We start from the raw sequence: 19,287 nt of genomic DNA, 5'->3' as shown, positions 1-19,287 counted from the left end.
AACCATCATCTAATAAAATGTCGAGCATCTACCCCATTGATAGTTATCTAGTAATGACATACGAAATATCCACATCGAAATATATTATTATAAAATTTGAAGAATAGTTTTACACCTATGATTCGATCTACTTTACTTTTGTGACTATAATCGATAAGGTTGCCTTTAAAAAAAACGTTAATGTTTTACGTATTTAACTTTATTATGTATAATCAAAAAAGAGAAAGGTTGCAACAAATAAAGTAATGATCATTAGAAGTGGAGTGTTTGTTGACTGTTGAGAAATGCTTTCGTTGTCTGAACTTCAACCGTCGATGATTTGATTTTAAATATATATATTTTTTACATAGTTAAATACTTTTCTACTTTCTCTTTAAAGGTGTTTTTTGGCTAGAGAATTGTTTAGTAAATAAACTCCTTTACCTTGTTTTCATTCAGATGCTAAAAACCGGTGCTTGATAAAAAAAACTAAGCAAATTTAATCAGTCAGTAAAAGTTAAAGTGTCTAAAGGTTTTAAAAGAATCTATAACGAAACAAATTTAATATACTAATATATTTCAATTTGTATTATTCTTATACAATCTTGCTTTCATTCCACTGTCCTTTATATTATCGAACTGTTTTTTAATCTTTCATGAAAGACATGGTTTTGACAAATCTAATCTTTAGGATGTGTATAAGACGGTTTGGTTCGATTTTTAGCTAAAATTAAACGATAACCATTATAAGTGGTTAATGCATTTTTATAGTTATTAGGTATTAGTTAATATTGGGTTTGGTTAACGGTTTTTGTCGATTAATTGTTATGATTAATGGTTACTATTGATTATTCATAATGGTGAAAAATGAGATAAAAAAATAATTTGCTATAAAAACTGAAAAACATATTATACATTGTTATAAAAGGGTGAACGATTTGATGTTTATAACTTTATTAATATAAAAGAAGATTCGGTATCCCATTTAATTCCAAATATTACCTTTTAAATTTCAATTCCAAATACAACTAGGGAAGTACCCCGGGTTGGATACACCAAAGAATTGGAAAAAATAGGAAATCTGCACAGTTGCAGACATTAAACCGGGTTTTCTGCACCAACAATCGTCCATAGAAAAAATATCAAAAATCATCAAAATTAAGAACTTAAAGGCAAAAAAAGAAATTCATTGTAACGGGGACCAGATCATCTAGAAATTATAATATTCAATCTCGCTTTCATTTACACACAAATACTCAAAGCTTCAGCCAAAGGACTCTTTGCAGCCGGCTCCTTTAAGGCCTCAACAGGTCTCTCAACTTCACCTGATCTGGATCTGAATACGAACCAGATCTCTTTGGTCTTATATTGTTTATCATTTCCAACTTGTAATTAGCTTGTGGATCTTTAAATCTAGCCTGTGGTTCAATACATTAAAATAACATTTTTTGGTCAATTAAACCATGGCATATTAATATGTAAAAATGAAATCACTTTTACCAGATACTTTAATTTTGGTCATGACCAATTTGGTCATTTTGGTCAAAATAACCATTTTTAGTCGTTTTCTCATTGTGCACTAAAACTAACATGTAGTGATAAAACTTCCAACTAACCTTGGTTTCTTCATGGTATGAACACCACCTCTTAGTAAGCCGATGTGGACAGTGGTATAATTAAGCACGACATGGAAAGCATCAAAATGAACAGGACAATATGAATGTTGTCCAAGAAGATCTTTGGGTGGAGTTCTGAACTCATGAATTACTTCCAAAAAGTCCTGCATATTGGAGTTGAAGATGGAGCAATAAAAACACTATATCCAGTCATCTGTATATGTTGCATCCTAATAAATTTGATACCACAACATGGATGTAATAGTTTCAGCAACAAGTTCTTCCTTGTAAGAGATGTAAAACATTCCATAGAAAAAAGTAATAGCATTTTGCAGCATACCCATGTGGAAGTCTTAAAACCCTGTAAAAATAAAAGGAAAAATGGTTAAAATTTGTGGAACTTTATTGTCCTTAACAGTTCTACTGAATTAAGTGTCATATTTAAAGACTTCACCAATATGATAGTTTGAAGCTCAAAAAAAAGAAATATAGGCCTACCGTGCATTAGTAAAATAAACATATGAGTTTCTTATTCAAGTTCTCCTGTGAATTGGATTTTATGAGTTTTAAAATGGAATGTCCAAATCTAACACGGTGGACCCATTGGAACAAACAATGGAATGGAATTAAATTCCAATTCACGACAAATCAAACAAAAATCCCCTCTCACAATTTATAAACTCACCAAATTCAATGATACGGTATCCAGCCTCTATACTTTTGACATGCTCTTCTCCAAGGTGGTGCATCTTTGTTGTCTCTTGGTACGGAAAATATTGTTATGGTAGAATAAATCTTAATATAATCTTAGAAAAAAAGAGTAGAGAACCTTTACTTCATACTTTCTTGTACAAAAACATAGAATGTTAACTGATAAATAGAAAACTTACCTCTTGCATATCATACCTGCAACCACCTGAAATTATTAAAAACACATACACACACATCCAATCATAAAAAAATAAATATAAAGGTGTTTAGTTATTGATTGATCATGTTCTTAGTTTCTTACCAATCTGGGATGCACGGAATTAACTTTACTGGTTTAGAAATTTCACGAGATTCTTTAGTAGTTCTCAACAAAGAGGACATTTTGTTGTTGGTGTTGTTGCCATCAGTCCATGTATGATTGTTACTGATCTAGATTTGCAAGCACACATGAAGTAGATAGCCATATAATATATCTTATAATATATTGTCTTAAAAAGACTCAATTTATATACTTCTTTATTATTTCATGTTGGTCATTACTGCAAAAATAATAATAATAATAATAATAATAATAATAATAATAATAATAATAAAGCATAAGTATAACTATTAATCTTACAAAAAATATATATTTAATACTTAACTATTAAGTCTTTTAAGAAAAAATGAACTTAGATAATCGAAATGTTAAAGTGTTTTCAAAGCTTAGGTATCAAAATTTTTAATTAAACCATTCAAATTTTGCACGTTTTCAATTCCACTATTTTTGCCTCATATCCCAATGTTAAACCGTTTTCATACGTTAGGTATCAACTTTTTTTTGATAAGTTGACACATTATGTGGCATTATATATGTTTTGAAACGTAATTTATCATTTTCCTATAGTTAGAGAAAGTCAAGTAAGATTATTTGTACCTTTCTAGTGCCATTAGAGGCTGTGATGATATCTTTCACTTGTAATGCTTTCAATTTAGCATGTTTGCTTATCATCTTGAGTTTGTTAAACCTAGAAAAAAAGTTGATGATAAGATGAAAGATGTTACTAAAGGAAGAAGACCTTTAGTGATGAAGTTAAGAGTTGAAGATGAACCTTCTAATTCCTCAAATGAATGTGCTCAAATACTCTTCGAATTGTTGTCGTAACGAAGCTTCCATAGCGTCAATGCCCGAGCAGGTCTATATCCTTGAGAAGTCACCCAATTTTGTTTAAATTTTCATGTATTTAGATACGATCACTTTCAAGAAGCACATACAAAAAGTCCGTAACTCACGGGATATGAAATCAAAACCCCTAGATTACCAGCTTTTTCAGCTTTTTGAAGAAACAAAATTAAGGAATAGATAGATGTATACACACTTTGAATTCCATGTATTGAAAGAGAGAGAAGTCAAAAAATATCAGTATTGGTGGAGAAAAATGAAGAAGACGGTAAGTGAAGGTTTAACCAATAGCAGAACCTGAAGAAAAAATTTTGTACTGAATTTTGTTCAGTTTTCGCTGCCCTCCATCTCCGATCGGAAGCATAGAGAGGGGGTTTAAGGCCTGAAATCGAGAACAACGGTGATGTTTAGGGTTAGAAGTCGTTGCGTATAGAGGCTCATAGGGCTTAAAGAACAGTAACCTTGAAACGTTGTGAAATCATGGTCCATGGTTGCATCGGTGGTGATAACGGCGTGGAGGGTTTCTAGATGGCTGACTTCAACCTTGGAATAGTGGCGAAAGGCGTGACCATCTTCCCTAAATCAACATATAGAGGCAAACAAATACAGGAGTGTAATTGTAGCTACCAGGGGTTCCGTTGCAAGCGTGGTGGCATTCTTTTCCACCGATGATAGTGATAAAAGGAACCAGAATGTGAGATATTGAGGAAGTGAGCCATGGTTGGGACCAATTGTCGATTGAGCTTTGGTAAATCGATTTCTATTTGCATCGGCGAAGAAAATAGGAGAAGGTTTGGATGAGGAGTGGTGGAAGGAAGAGACTCGAAGGCTATATTGGGATACCATATTTAATCGAGCAGAATGTAAAAAGTCGGTGAGGGTTTTCAACAGACGGTGGGAAATGTGTATGGCGGTGGGTTAACGTCGGTTGAGTAAAGGACCGCATATGGTGGAACAATCCTATTGGACGAGAAAACGGTGAAGATGCAGAGGCAAACACGTAACATTCAAGCCTACTACTGCAACCTTAGTGCGACTACAGCAAGAAACCCAAAAAAAATCAAAAGTGGTCCAATAGGAATAGAGTACTATTCCCTAAGGGGCTTTAGAATTAATCTATATATATACATACCATATATTCAATATTATATTATACTAAAACCTTTATTAATATTAGTGGTTCGGTTCGGTTTTAGATGAAAACCATAACTGAACCATATGTATTTTGTTAATCAAAAATAGAAACCGCACCACATTTTTTATTAATGGTTCGTTTAAAATGGTTCGATTATTTCGGTTAATTTGGTTTTGGTTTGTTTTCGGTTAATATGTTCACCCCTATTAATCAACATAACAATGGTTTCAAATCTGATAAGGTACAAAAATACTTAATCATCGTCGGTTCTTTTGTTATTAAACAGTTTTGAACTTAATTTTATCCTTTTCCCAATATTTTCTCATTAATTGAAGAAGTCAATAATGGGATACCAACACAAAATTAAGGGTAAATGTTACTATAGCCCTATGAAGTTTCATCTTTTGGTTTAAATGGTCATTTTCATTTTTTTATTTTTTGGCATTTAAAGGGTACGAAGTGTACTTTTACATATTCTTAAAACCATTCTATAGAAAATGAAGGGTTCAGCCAGTTAACCCCATCCTAGTCAGGAGGTATGAAGAGACATGTCATTTAAAATATTTCCACGTCGCAATTTTCATTGCCACATCAATAAATGACATTTTGACCTACTTAACCCTTTTGTAAATGACACATTCAATCGTAACTATCTTCTTCCCCTTTCATCTTCTACTGTTTCTCTCCAAATCGTTGCTATGGTTGTGTATATGAAGGTCGATCTTCATTTTGCTGGCATTTTTGCAATAAGTTACTCAGATGGAGTGGAGTAGTGTTTTGAATATTTCTATTTTGCAGGAATGGACTTGAAGGAATTTCTACTGTTTATTAAAAGATTTGCAAATGAGGAATGTGTGAATGTGTACTTTTGCATGCCCGATATAAATTTTTCTGATGTATTGAGGATAATAGCCATCGAGAAAGACTACCAGGAGTTGATTCAAGTAGGTTACGACAGCAGATGTGTAATCCAAGTTTACATGGATCATCTTGGTGTTATTGTCCATCAATGGATAGTGGATGACTAAGCTGAAGTGTGTAGCCCTGAAGACAAGCAGTCGGGTGTAGGGGGAATAATGAGGAGTTACATAGCATGGGAGCTTTTCAGAACGAAATTGATGACTTGCAAGGTAATGTACATGATGACCTTGGACATGTTGATTCCACTCCTATGAATAAGACCATAAATGTTTTTTTTTTCAGCAAGCTATGCCCCAAGGTGCAGTCAATCCCATCAAGTCCTCCTCATGAGGACGCATATTTTTGTATGGATGACAATGACACAACTGTTGAGTAAGTAACATCATATATTGAAGATGTTAACTGAAAAAAAAAAAACAAAAACTTGTGTTAGGTATGAGATTTGAAAGTCCAAAACAGTTAAAACATATGTTATATAATTATGTTGTTGCTAATGGCTATCAGTTGTGCTACAAGAAAATTGATAGTAAGAGACTTTTAGTGAAATGTTGTTCTGGACAGTGTAAGTTTAGACTTTGGGCCTCATGGATGAGTGAAGAACAATCTTTCCATATTAAGTCACTCGTAGATGAGCACAATTGTGCAAGAAATTTCAAATTGGAATCAATTGTTAGCTATACTTGGATTGGTAGCCATTTTACAACTGAATTCTTAAATAAGAAAAAAATGAGTGTTAGGATACTTAAGGAAGAGTTCAAACAAACTTTAGGAATAGATCTGAGTATGGGACGATGTAGGAGAGCAATGAAACATGCCAATGAGCTAATTGAAGGCACACTTGTTGAGCACTATTCAAAGCTTTAGTCTTATGGTGAGGAGATAAGAATATCAAACCCTGGATCAACTGTGAAGGTTGGTGTGAATAGTATGCCTGATGGGAAGACTTATTTTAGTAACTTTTACATATGTTTTGAGGGACTAAAGCAAGGATGGAGAGGTAGTTGCAGAAGAGTAATAAATTTGGATGGATGTTTCTTGAAAGGCTTATGTACTGGAGAGTTAATATGTGCAGTAGGAAGGGATGTTAATAATCATATATTTCCAATTTCATGTGCAGTTGATTGTGTGGAAAACAAAGAGAATTGGAAATGGTTTTTGGAGAATTTAAGGGATGATCTAGGAATGGTAAATGGTTTTGGTATTATTTTGATGTCAGATCAACATAAGGTATGTTAACTAACATATCCTTTCATTTTAGTCTAATTGTAGCTGTTTGTTTTAATAATTTCCCTTTATGGTGTAGGGTTTGTTGGAGGCTGTGAAAGACATTTTACCTACTGCAGAACATAGGAAATGTGCAAGGCATATTCAATCCAACTTTAGGAAAAGATTCAAAGGAGTACATTATGATAGGATGTTTTGGAGGGCATGCAAAGCATCCATGGATCCTTTTTTTAATGCACCAATGAAAGAAGTCCAACTTCTTAACCCTACAACCTTTGAATATCTTATGGAGAAGAACCCTAAATCATAGTACAATGCTTTCTTTCAGGAGGGTAGGATGTGTAATGCGGTAGAAAATGGATTATCTGAAAGTTTTAACAATGTTATAGGAGATTCAAGGAAAAAATCAATCATCACAATGTTAGAGGAAATTAGATTATATGTTATGGAAAGGCATTTTAATTTGAGCACCAAAGGTAGTTCATGGTCTGATTTTAAACCATGTCCAGTAATCACAACCTTACTTAATCAACTAAAAAAAGCTCAAAGGTAAATATAATTTAATATGTTTACTTTGATTACTATAAAATATACTAACTTCCAACCAATGTTTTTAGATACTGGCGCGCAGGTTCTACCAACTGGTTTAAACCAATTCGAGACAAGAAACTTGGATGAGTCTTACGTGGTGGATTTAGACAAGAAGACCAGCTCGTGTAGACTGTGGCAACTGAATAGCTATGGATGTGTGCATTCAGATGCAACAATTTCCTTTCTTAATAGGGATGTTGGAAGTTATGTGGATCCAATGTACTTTGGAGCAGTTTATAGGAACACTTACAAGTATCCAATGCATGGGATGAATGGCAGCAATATGTTGCCATGTACTGACTATAGTCCACCACTACCACCGTTAAGGAGAAAAATGGCTGACAGACCAAAAGTGAATAGAAGAAAGGACACAAGTGAAAAGGCTACAAGGTACACGGTCTTAAAGGTTGGAAAGAAAATTTTATGCCGTGTGTGTAAATAAGTTGTACATAACAAGGTTACATGTCCTAAAGTTGACAAGCCCAAACAACTTAAGGTCAAAAGGAGAAAGAAAGAAAATGGAGGTGAAGGAGGTAGTAGAACAAAAACAATTGATGGTGGTAATGAAGGTGAAGGAGGTAGTGGAACAAAAACAAATGAAGGTGGTAATGGAGGTGAATGAGGTAGTGGAACACAACCAAAAGGAAAAGAGACTGCAAGGAAAAAGGAAACATTCTGAAAGGATTATATTTTTTTTTGTCTAAAAGGGTTGAAGTAAAAAATGGAAAAGGCAATACAAGTGCTAATCCACTAGATATTGAATAAGGATAATGTGATTATTTTCTATTTAATTTGTTGGATGTTGTTGGATTTACATATGGATGTTTGTTGCATGTTTTTTACGACATTTGGTTATGTTACTGATATGTGTCTTGTGATATTATTTGAGGTACGATGTTTGCAACTTATATTTATGTAATGGACGTGCATGGTTGTGTTAATAACTTCCTGTATTATTGTATATCTATGTGGTACCTTTTGTTGTCCACTAAACTAATTTACAATTTAAATATGAGCATGCAAATTAGTGATAATGTGGGACACTATTATGACAAAGAAAATACCCCATTACAACTTTTGTGGCCCACTAAACTAACTTACTGTATTATTGTATAATGTTGTTTTCATTAATTTCCAAGAGGATTACACAACCATATTGGTAATTATTACAAATCATCAAAAAAAGACCATTACAAATTGTACATTATTATGACAAAGAAAAGACCATTAAAACTTGTACACTATTATGACATAGAAAATAGCCCAACTAAGAAACATACAAATTTTTATCTTCCTAACATCAGACTGAAGCTTCTTATTCGACCTAAGCAAAGTTGCAATCATGATAGACTCACCACTTGTGCTCGTTGTATCAACTTCATCTACCCAACAAATAAACCCATTTCGGGGATCCTGAGATTAGATATTTGTGAGAAACAAATGAATTGTGCAGAAAACCCTTTTCAAATTTAGGGCTACAGTACAAGGAAAGTTGCAATCACTTTTTTACCTTTTTGGGGAAAGCATAAAAGGGTCGTCCTAGGTTGCTTCGAGTGGTTGAGGTTCGTATTATAGCATCATACCCACAAGAACATTCCACTAATTTCACGGCTCCTTCCATCTTCATACCTTCAATTTCCAACGAGAGAACACGCAAGCAAAAAAGGATAAAATGGTAACGCATCTATCTGAGTGGTATATATTCGAGACTACAATGTGAAAGGATGAAAATACCCCCAAGTTCCTCAATAACTAACGGGACAATTCTAGGGTTAGTGCTGTTAAACGATTTCAGGTACTAAACAACAATCCACATAAACCCTAATTAACACAACAAACATAGATAACCTAAGAAAACAAACACCACCGAACTCACTATTAGATTAGAGTGTGCATTTTCTCCACGAGAAAACCAAACGTTACCACCATGAGTCCCACCACCACAACAGTTTTAGCTTGCATCTTCTTAACGTTACAGTCTAATTGGCGTTGCACAGCAAGCATTTCGACCCTTGATATCAAAAAATCACACCCCATTTCCTCCTTAATGTGATCCATCTCCACTTGTGTTTCCACCATTCTCTCCCCACAATCGCAAAATATTGTGTGTATGTCGCTGAATTTCATCCAGTCTCGAGAATTTAACGAAATCAAATCTGGTGACGGTGGTGGGGTAGCCATCTCGTGAATCACATGAAAGGGATTGTCTCCTTCTTGTTGGTAAATGTTTGGCTGAATATGGGTATAAAGTTTTAGGGTTTGATTTATTAAACCATCCCTTTTATATAAATTGGGATTACAGTGACCCTTAAGGGACAAGCAAATGATTCAACTCAACTTGGTGACGTGTAGGGCGAGTTAACTTAGATTAAATTCAATAGATGACTTAAACTATGACTTGGCTTCGAAACCTCTCAAAACAAGTCAATGGACCATTTTAGCCGGTAAAACTACTCTTCGTACCCCTTAAATGCCAAAAAAAGGGACCATTTAAACCAAAAGATGAAACTTCGTAGGGCTACAATGACATTTACCCCAAAATTAATTGAAGCTTACTAAAATAACTATAATTTAATATATTTCAAGGAAAACTAACTAAAATAGTGATAATGTAATTAAAAAAATAACTAAAAAATGTTTCTTTTACCAATATAACCAATAAGTCTCGAATTGGATATTCTGGATTGAACAAAATAAATTTCTTACAAAAAAAATGTATGTCGTACTCATATAACGGATTTTGGAGTTTGAAAAGTGTAACGTTCTATTTTATAAATCAAAAATTTCTATTTTAAAAGATAACATTTCATTAAAAACATTCATCCACGATATACAAAATCATTGCTTGATAAATTAAGTTCAAAAAAAACCCAAATCAAAGTATATAAAATAAATATGCGGAAATCTCAAGTCATGATGTCAACACGTGTGTATAGTCAAAGAAAAGCCCTTCCGACGATCCGATGAAGTATTTGAAAACATTTAAATCTGCAACTGTAAACCAATGTTTAACGAGTTTCCCAAAATACCACATATAACAACAAGTCTATTTCAACCAAAAAGTTTGTTTCAACCGACATACCTATTTCATCTGACATGTCTGTTTCACCAACATGTCTATTTCAACCGACATGTCTGTTCCACCCAAAAGATCTATCTCAACCAATATGTTTGTTTCAATCGACATGCCTATTTCAGCCGACAAGTTTGTTTCAACCAACATAGCATGCAAGCAAAGAATCAATAACCTACGAGTCAAACTAAGCATACAATCATGTCATAAGCAATACAGTGAGAAAAGTAACCTGAAACAACAAACACAAAACAAAACCAATGAAGTGGCTAGGATGAACACTCTCTCTAAACACCTACATCCCATACCAAAACTCTAGTTAGATCATGACCAAATAATACACATATTGTACTTTGTTTATACTTTTACTTCATAACCCTTCTTGTACTATCATGTTGTACACACAAATTCTCTCATTTGATTATATAAATGTTAAACCACATATTTTTATACATCTTATTATACATGCATTATTGTATGAATAATTTAACACATTTTTAGGTTCACACACACCAAGTACACACATATCCTTAAACTATTCTTATTCATTGTTTTTAGCACCCATACCCAACCAAAAATGTAGGACACAATATAGGATATATTTAACAGGAATGTAGTGAGTAAAATTATGATTTCAAAGGACAATGTATACATGAAATGAAGCTCTTCACTTTGCGAATTTTTGGGTAAAAAACAAGTGAAAGGATGTTGCTTCTTGGTTCTAGGAACCAACACAAGACCAAATGAGTTAAGGATGTCAAGTAATAGTTGTAGAAACCTACAAAAAAATTTTAAATACATCCACGAGCTCGAAATATAACCCGATTCGTTTAATACGTAAAAACTCGACAAATAAGCGTAAATGAAACTTCGAGAGCATTTCAAGATGGATATTCTTTTTTTTTCAGTAGCACAAGCTTGTTCTTAGGTTGTAACACCCAGTTCCAGGTAAACATTTCTTTAGAATTTCCAATTTGAATTTTTAAGGGTTTAAACCTGGGTTATGATGTGGGCACTTGTGTGTCACGACGTGACCATGTTTGAGGAAATGCGCATTCCACTTATGTAACATCCATAAATCATGACCCAAAAAATTCATTTTTGATTTAAGTAAAAACAGCATTCCAAAACATTGTTCATACAACCCAGTAAAATAAGTGTGACAAACATCATAAAAATCAGATTATGTCCCATAACAAAATCCCTATGGTGTGTGCGATGCAATCAGGCTGAGCTTTTCCTTTTGCAACTGGAAGTACCTGAAACAAAAACTGAAATCTGTAAGCACAAAGCTTAGCGAGTTCCCCAAACTACCACATACCAATACATAATAAATCGCATACTGGGCCCCCGCCCGACATCGGGCCTCGCCCTAAATCGAGCCCCGCTCGGTTTACGGATCTGTTATTTTTAGGCCTCGCCTATCATTGGGCCTCACCCACAATACATAATCAGTTAATATCACATAATCATACTAATGCACATATCAATCATAAATTCTAGCATATGTTTCAATCTTCAGGCCTCGTCTGGCATTGAGCCCCGCTCGACATACATAGCAACACATAACACATGCAAGGGTCACGTAGACTCCTAGCATCCTAGCATAACCAAATAGGGTCGATATTGGTGCCTTATGATGGGTTTTGAGCATAACAACATTCCTATGTGATCATGCAACCCTAATTTCTTTGGATCTAAGTTTTTATCTAGCTATACATGCAAATAGAAATTCCGAAGCAATAACCCTAATACTAGCATACAATTTTCAAGATCTATATGAAAACTAGGGTTAGAATATTACCTTGCTTGTTATCTCGTAATAACAAGAATTCCACGGATGATCTTGACTCTTGAAAGCTCTAGTTCCTCAAGCGTTGCATCTCTAATGGAGTCACAAACACCAATATCAAAGGATGAGTGAGAGAGAGGCAAAAATCGGCTAGGGTTTCTTCTTAGAAATCAGTGGTCAATTTAAGGAGGTCTAGGGGTCTTTAAATAGCTCTGACTGCTAGGGTTTCTAGGAGAAACCCTAATTCCTTGCTTAGGCTCCAAGCAACCCATGGACACTCCTTCTAGAAGGCCTTGGAAGAAATTCTATAGGGCCTCCTATAGATTTCGTCCACTCCCTTCTAAAGGAGTCCATCAACCCAACTTTGCAACTATCATTGATTTGCAAAACCAGTCACCGTACTTTCAATAAATTCCTTTAATCCCAAAATTAATACCAAATTAATTTCTGATTAAATACTAACTGAATAATATGATTTCTAATTAATATATTATTCTTATAATATATCATTTATTAACCTCTTTCTCCAAAAGTCATCTTGTCAAGTTGCTATGGTAAAGGCAACCCAAAAGGACCATGCTACTATCAAATCAAGTACATACCAATTATAGTTATGGGCTTAGACACCTAATCCAACAGTCTCCCACTTGGATAAGTCTAATAACTAAAATTGCAAGTATGACTTCAGAATCTGATTAGCAATCGTAGCTTTCAAAAGTTGCTGTCGAATTCTGACCTAGTCAATGGCGCGTCCTTTAGATAAGGGATCATATAATCCTCCGTTCTACAACATATCGTGTACACAAATACATGGAATAGAATCATTCTAAATGTCCAACAATTTGTTTCCCGATTTCTGAATTGTTTGACAACAAACTTATTTGAACAAATCAATTCAGTCCTGACCGGGCCCGACACATAAGTCAACACAAAATCGTCGATGGGCCCAAGATATCTCTTTTCCCATTAGAGAAAAAGGAACAGATAAACTTTGACTTATATGTTTGTATTATTTGCTCATCAAATCACATACAACAATACGTTTTATAACATCAAGTTACTAATGCGTTTACGCATTTTCAATGCACAACCAACTCGTAAACAACAACTCATATATCTCAGTTTAAAGGTTATACGATATTATCATCTCAAAATTACTCATGATAGATTCCATGAAGTAATTCAAATGAACGTGGGTTTAATCCAATACTCAAATCCTATTTCAAGAGTACTCTTGAACATTGCAACAAACCTTTGTTATGTCTAAACACTTAGACAAGCTACAAGCCAATTCATGATGGTATTCATTCATTATTTACTTCCAAAGTATGATCGACTGTGGATAATTTAAACAATCTAATTATTCAAGAAGTAAAACATGTAAAAGCGAAACAATAGTAAACAATTGATACAAGATAGTAAACATTACTCATAAATAAATCTCCATGACTTAATCATCAAATGTCAATTACATTTATCTATTACAATTTTCTAAAATATCTATCTAATCACTAAAACTAATATCGTCCTTCACACCAATGCTTCTCACATGCTAAACGTGCTTGATCCTACTTAGACCCTTTGTGAGGGGGTTCACGGGATTCTCTTCTGACGATATCGTCTTAACCACGAGGAATCCTCTTCTACCCGATGTTTGATGAAGTGTTATATTCTATCGATATGTCTCGATCTAACAAGATCCCTTGGTTCCTTGGTTAAGGGAACCGCTCCTTCATTATCACAGAAAATCTCCAAAGGCTCCTTAATGGTTGGTACAACTCCAAGGTCTCCAATGAAGTTCTTCAACCGTATCGCCTCCTTCGATGCTTCACTCGCAGCTATGTACTCTGATTCACACATTAAACCAACTACAATCTCATGCTTGGAACTCTTCCAAGTCACTGCTCCTCCATTTAGGGTAAACAACTAGCCCGACTGAGAGCGGAAGTTATCTTTGTCAATCTGAAAGCTGGCATCACTATACCCTGTTACTGTCAAGTCATCACTGCCACCAAGTACAAGGACCCAATCCTTAGTCCTTCGCAGATACTTAAGAATTCTCTTAACGGTTGTCCAGTGAGCTCTACCCAGGTTCCCTTGATATCGGCTTACCATGCTCAATGCAATAGCCACATCAGGACGACTACATGTCATAGCGTACATGATCGAGCCAACGGTGGAAGCATATGGTACTCGACTCATTTTCGCTATCTTTGCATCGATACTCGGACTCTGAGTCTTACTCAGTTTGGTATTGCTCTAGATAGGTAACTCCACTTTCTTGGAATTCTCCATTCTAAAACGTTTCAGCACCTTGTCCAAGTAATTACTCTGACTAAGTCCAATTAGTCTTTTACTCATATTTCTAAATATCATTAACCCCCAGAATATAAGCAACCTCCCCTAGATCCTTCATAGCAAAACACTTCCCAAGCCATGACTTAACCTCTTGCAAGGTTGGAACGTCGTTACCTATGAGCAGTATTGATGGGTTTTGAGGACTATAACACTCGTATGGTGCACATACAACCCTAATGCTTTGTATCTAAGTTTTCTCTAATTATACATGCAATATTGTTTCCAAAGCATGAAGCCTAAACTAGCATACAAATTTTGGTATATGAATCATAAAACTAGTTAGAAGAATACCTCTTGTTGTAGCTTGTTGTATTTGGCCTTTAAGAACTTAGCACCTCAAGTGTGATGCCTCAAATGGTTCACGAAACACCACAAATAATTGGAGAACTTGAGAGAAAGCTTGGAGACACTCAAAATCGGCTATAGTTTCTCTAAGAAGACTAGTGTCACCAATTTTAGGCCAAGGGGTTACATATATATAATGTAGAATTCCAAGGGTTATGTGTAAACCCTAATTCTTACACTTGGTCTTGTAATGGACTAACACTTCATGGATCCTTTCATAAGCTTAGCCCATCACTATTCAATTATGGATTATTAGCCCAACTTATATGTATCATTGATTTACACAATCAACCCCTATATATTTAATTAGTCTCTTTTGATCACTAAATTAATTCCAAATTAATTATTGATCAATACTAATTAAATAATAAACATATTTCTCAAATATCCATCCTATCAGATTGTTCTGGTGAATGCAACCCAAAATGGACCATGCTACTCTCGGGTCAAGTACATACCAATTATAGTTATGGTCTTAGACACCTAATACAACAGTCTCCCACTTGGATAAGTCTAATAACTATAATTGCAAGTACGACTTAAAACGACTAGCAATTGTAGCTTTAAAATGTCACTGTCGTGCCATTTTAGATAAGGGGTCATATCATCCTCTGTTCTTCAAGATATCGTGCGGAAAATTACATGAAACATAGTCATACTTATTGTCCATCAGTTAGTTTACCGATTTCTGATTTGTTTGACATAGAATTTAATTGAACACATCAATCGAGTTTTGACCGGGCCCAACACATAAGTCAAAACGAAATCATCGAGGGGCTCAAGATATCGCTTTTAATCCTAAAAGGATAAAAGGAACAGATAAACTTCGACTTATATGCTTGTACAAACTACTCGTTAAATCATACACAATAACATGTTTTATAACATCAAGTTACTGATGCGTTTTCCCATATCAATGTACAAGCAACTCATAGTCAACAACTCATACATCTCGGTTTGAAGACTATATGATATTAACGACTCACAATCACTCGTGATAAATTCCATGAAGTGATTTATGTGAGCGTGGGTTTAATCCAATACTCAGACCTTATGAGCACTCATGAATGTTGTAGCAAACTTTTTCCATGTCTAAACACTCTAGATAATCTACAAGCCAAATTCATGACAGTCTTGCCTCAATACCTACTTCCAAAGTATGATCGACTGTGGATAGTTTAAATAATTTTATTATTTTGGAAGTCAAAACATGCAAAATGAAACAATAGTAAACAATTGACACAAGATAGTAACTTTACTCATAAGTAAAACTACTTTTATTTAATCATCAAATGTCAAATACATTTTATCTATTACAAGTTTCTAAATAGCTATCTAATCATTAAAACTAATATTGTCCTTCAGCCCAATGCTCCTCGCACGCTGCAAGTTCTTAACCCTACTCAGTCCCTTCGTAAGGGGATCTGTTGGGTTCTCCTCTGACTATACCCTCTTTGTTACGAGGAGTCCTTCTTCTATCCGATGTCTTATGAAGTGATATTTTTTGTCAATGTGTCTGGATCTGCCATGATCCCTCGGTTCCTTGGCTAAGGCGACCACACTCTTTGTTACGAGGTTCCTTTGCACGTTGAATCAGCTACTGTCTCCTATTTGGAACTTTTCCAAGTTATTGCTCCTCCATTCAGGGTAAATACCTAGCCCAACTGAGAGCGGAAATTATCTCCGTCGGTCTGAAAGCTGGCGTCACTATACCCTGTCACTCTTAAGTCATCAATCCTACCGAGGGTAAGGACCCAGTCTTTAGTCCTCCGCAAGTACTTAAGAATGTTCTTTACCGCAGTCCAGTGAGCTTCGCCAGGATTCCCTTGATATCTGTTGACCATGCTCAACGCAAAGGCCATATCAGGGCGAGTACAAGTCATAGCATACATGATCGAGCCAACTACGGAAGCATATGGTACTCGAATCATCTCTGCTATCTCGAAACTCTGAGTCTTACTCAGTTTGGTATTGATTTGGATAGGTAATTCACCTTTTTTGGAATTCTCCAAGTTGAAAAGCTTCAACACCTTGTCCAAGTAGGTACTTTGACTAATTCTTATTAGTCTTTTACTCCTATTTCTTAATATCCTTATCCCTAGAATATAGGCAGCTTCCCTAAGGTCCTTCATAACGAAGCACTTCCTAAGCCAGTACTTAACCTCCTGCAAGGTTGGGATGTCATTTCCTATGAGAAGTATGTCATCCACATAAAATACCTGAAAGCTAACTATACTCCCACTAGCTTTGACATATACACATGACTCATCCTCACTTCTCGAAAATCCAAACTTTTTTACTTTCTCAAAGAAACAAAGATTCCATCTGTGAGATGCTTGTTTCAATCCATAAATGGATTTCTCAAGCTTACACACTATATTATGGTACTTTGCATTGATCAAAAGATAACTAATTACATATATGGGTTGATTATGTAGATCATCCATAACTTGTATAGTGGGCTAAAAGGATCCATGGATTATCAAGTTGGGCTAAACACGTAGGATGCTCCATGGGAGTTACAAACCCATGGGTCATGGAAATGAAGACTCATGTCACATTATGGTTTACATGGTGTAACCCTAGATGTGACACATTATATAAAGGACACACTACTCACCAAAACCGGCAAAACACTAAGAATAAGAGAGGGTAAGCCGATTTATACAAGTGTTATACATACTCTAAAGTTATTCCAAAGCATTTGGTGAAGCATTTGAGGCATTACACTTGGGGTTCTAGGCTCTCAAGGTTTTCAACGAATCATATCAACTCCAAGGTATGTAATTCTAGCCATCTTTTAGATTAAAAGTTCCCCATGTATGCTAGATTGGATTATGAACCTTGGAAATCAAATTTTGCATGTATTTTAGACAAACATAGATCCAAGGTTTTCTAGGGTTGCATGTACACTTAGGGGTGATAGAATGCTCAAAACCCATAAGTGGTATCAGAGCCAGGTTTGTTTGTTAATACTTGATGCAAAATAGTGGAAAAAAGTCGAATTTCTTGCTGTCTGCACAGGGGAATCGCCGAGTCCATGGGGGGACTCTACGAGTCCAAGCATATCTACAACCAACTCGACGAGTCAATTCTTGCACTCGACGAGTTGGTAAGGCAGAGTGCAAAATTTCGATTTTTGCTGCTGGAAATGGACTAGAAACATTACCCTAAATTGTTTTGGTGTTTTAAAACTTGTTTTAGTTGGTGTAATGGTTGTTCTAATCCATTTTCAATGGCTAATATCAATATTTCATGATTATATGTGTTCCTATGTTCTTGAAACTTTGTTATGAAATTTCATGTTCTTATGAGTTTTTTTATAGATCATAGGAATTACTTGTTTAAATGTTTAATTCATGATATTTATGTGTTTTAATGGAGTCCATAACTTGTCCTCAAGTTATGGATAACCAAAAGTCTCTTTGTGTTAAAAACCATTAAAAGAACACATAAGTTATAAAATGAAGAGTCTTCATTTTAATAACTCATAAGTTATGAATTTGAACGGTTTTGTAAAGTTACAAAACTTGCCCACAAGTTTTGGAACATGTGAAGTCAACTAATAAACTTTAGTTCCAACCTCTAGATTTTTAAAAGTTAAAAATCAACCCTTATATTATAATATTATAAGTTAATAATATATATATATATATATATATATATATATATATATATATATATATATATATATATATATATATATATATATATATAAGAGCAAGTCGTCTTACCATTAGTAGGCCTCATTCACGAAGCCGGTCTATAAGGGGGTATAAGGTTGCTGCCTATAAAATGGCACATTAATGGGCGTCCACTCTCACCCACCGCTTCCTTGATCGGTGGAGGGTCGTTAGCCGAACGGGTAGGACAATGACTTGTAAATTCTCATTAAAAGTATGATGAATATTATAAAGTAACTAAATATTTTATTAAATTCCCAATCTTAGTTACTTTAGGAAAATGTGAATAAGGTACTAATCCATGAAATTACACTTTACACTTTGATTAAGTCGTTAGTGGAGCGTTTGTGGCTAACCGACACACGAACCTGGACTTGTCAAGGTAGGTAAAGGCTGACTTAAAGTTTATTATAGGTCGTTGGAGCGCGTGTAGTTAACCGGCACATCGATTGAATGATAAACTTTAAGGGTACCAAGTGATTTGCATGGTTACTTCACACCTCATTTTGTGATCCTCGATATCCCAGTTACAAAACTTGGAGGGCACACTCGAGATTGAAACATGCATTTGAAAAGTTCATTGAATCTCAAAAGAATCTAGGAATTTCTAAGAACCAATTAAAACCTAATAATTTATATTTTGGTTTTTGGTGGAAATTGGTGAATCGTCATTCACCTACCTTTCAAATATGTTATA

General features: G+C 34.8%; 1 long non-coding RNA gene across 1 annotated transcript; it reads right to left on the bottom strand.

The window, feature by feature from the left end:
• Window positions 1-963: 963 nt before the first annotated feature.
• Window positions 964-1,951, bottom strand: LOC145067954 (uncharacterized). Its single transcript, XR_013688910.1, has 2 exons — window positions 1,596-1,951; window positions 964-1,397 (listed from the first exon to the last, which is right to left on the bottom strand). It is a non-coding gene; the product is annotated as an uncharacterized LOC145067954 (long non-coding RNA).
• Window positions 1,952-19,287: the final 17,336 nt, after the last annotated feature.

The sequence above is a fragment of the Lactuca serriola genome, chromosome 1, assembly GCF_051521515.1.
Source record: "Lactuca serriola cultivar US96UC23 chromosome 1, Lser_US96UC23_V15, whole genome shotgun sequence".
Classification (NCBI taxonomy): domain Eukaryota; kingdom Viridiplantae; phylum Streptophyta; class Magnoliopsida; order Asterales; family Asteraceae; genus Lactuca; species Lactuca serriola.
The sequence above is the reverse complement of the archived record's forward strand: the minus strand, read 5'-3'. Positions and strand labels throughout refer to the sequence as shown.